Raw genomic sequence first — 2,393 nt, forward strand, 5'->3', positions numbered from 1 at the left:
AGCCAACTGTCATGAAATATGAAAAGTAAACGTGTCTTCACTTTTCCTTCATAGCTTGAAATTGGAAGGTCTTAGAAGCTTGAAACCAAGCGCATACAACACAAAGGGCCTCAATGAGCTACTGGCCGCTCACTGGTGGCTCCAGCGCACGCGGTTCAGTCGCATCATTCACTCTGATGTGGTGTTCATGAAGTTGGGTGTTGAGGTGCATGTAGTGCATTGTGACAGAAAGTCACTTTACAACATCTTACAAGCCCAAAGTGGATTTTGAAAAAAGTTTCCACGAGCGCATGTTTTGGCCGTCTCAGCCAACTGTCATGAAATATGAAAAGTAAACGTGTCTTCACTTTTCCTTCATAGCTTGAAATTGGAAGGTCTTAGAAGCTTGAAACCAAGCGCATACAACACAAAGGGCCTCAATGAGCTACTGGCCGCTCACTGGTGGCTCCAGCGCACGCGGTTCAGTCGCATCATTCACTCTGATGTGGTGTTCATGAAGTTGGGTGTTGAGGTGCATGTAGTGCATTGTGACAGAAAGTCACTTTACAACATCTTACAAGCCCAAAGTGGATTTTGAAAAAAGTTTCCACGAGCGCATGTTTTGGCCGTCTCAGCCAACTGTCATGAAATATGAAAAGTAAACGTGTCTTCACTTTTCCTTCATAGCTTGAAATTGGAAGGTCTTAGAAGCTTGAAACCAAGCGCATACAACACAAAGGGCCTCAATGAGCTACTGGCCGCTCACTGGTGGCTCCAGCGCACGCGGTTCAGTCGCATCATTCACTCTGATGTGGTGTTCATGAAGTTGGGTGTTGAGGTGCATGTACTGCATTGTGACAGAAAGTCACTTTACAACATCTTACAAGCCCAAAGTGGATTTTGAAAAAAGTTTCCACGAACGCATGTTTTGGCCGTCTCAGCCAACTGTCATGAAATATGAAAAGTAAACGTGTCTTCACTTTTCCTTCATAGCTTGAAATTGGAAGGTCTTAGAAGCTTGAAACCAAGCGCATACAACACACAGGGCCTCAATGAGCTACTGGCCGCTCACTGGTGGCTCCAGCGCACGCGGTTCAGTCGCATCATTCACTCTGATGTGGTGTTCATGAAGTTGGGTGTTGAGGTGCATGTAGTGCATTGTGACAGAAAGTCACTTTACAACATCTTACAAGCCCAAAGTGGATTTTGAAAAAAGTTTCCACGAGCGCATGTTTTGGCCGTCTCAGCCAACTGTCATGAAATATGAAAAGTAAACGTGTCTTCACTTTTCCTTCATAGCTTGAAATTGGAAGGTCTTAGAAGCTTGAAACCAAGCGCATACAACACAAAGGGCCTCAATGAGCTACTGGCCGCTCACTGGTGGCTCCAGCGCACGCGGTTCAGTCGCATCATTCACTCTGATGTGGTGTTCATGAAGTTGGGTGTTGAGGTGCATGTAGTGCATTGTGACAGAAAGTCACTTTACAACATCTTACACGCCCAAAGTGGATTTTGAAAAAAGTTTCCACGAGCGCATGTTTTGGCCGTCTCAGCCAACTGTCATGAAATATGAAAAGTAAACGTGTCTTCACTTTTCCTTCATAGCTTGAAATTGGAAGGTCTTAGAAGCTTGAAACCAAGCGCATACAACACAAAGGGCCTCAATGAGCTACTGGCCGCTCACTGGTGGCTCCAGCGCACGCGGTTCAGTCGCATCATTCACTCTGATGTGGTGTTCATGAAGTTGGGTGTTGAGGTGCATGTAGTGCATTGTGACAGAAAGTCACTTTACAACATCTTACAAGCCCAAAGTGGATTTTGAAAAAAGTTTCCACGAGCGCATGTTTTGGCCGTCTCAGCCAACTGTCATGAAATATGAAAAGTAAACGTGTCTTCACTTTTCCTTCATAGCTTGAAATTGGAAGGTCTTAGAAGCTTGAAACCAAGCGCATACAACACAAAGGGCCTCAATGAGCTACTGGCCGCTCACTGGTGGCTCCAGCGCACGCGGTTCAGTCGCATCATTCACTCTGATGTGGTGTTCATGAAGTTGGGTGTTGAGGTGCATGTAGTGCATTGTGACAGAAAGTCACTTTACAACATCTTACAAGCCCAAAGTGGATTTTGAAAAAAGTTTCCACGAGCGCATGTTTTGGCCGTCTCAGCCAACTGTCATGAAATATGAAAAGTAAACGTGTCTTCACTTTTCCTTCATAGCTTGAAATTGGAAGGTCTTAGAAGCTTGAAACCAAGCGCATACAACACAAAGGGCCTCAATGAGCTACTGGCCGCTCACTGGTGGCTCCAGCGCACGCGGTTCAGTCGCATCATTCACTCTGATGTGGTGTTCATGAAGTTGGGTGTTGAGGTGCATGTAGTGCATTGTGACAGAAAGTCACTTTACAACATCTTAC

Source organism: Sardina pilchardus, unplaced genomic scaffold, assembly GCF_963854185.1.
Source record: "Sardina pilchardus unplaced genomic scaffold, fSarPil1.1 HAP1_SCAFFOLD_73, whole genome shotgun sequence".
Lineage (NCBI taxonomy): Eukaryota > Metazoa > Chordata > Actinopteri > Clupeiformes > Clupeidae > Sardina > Sardina pilchardus.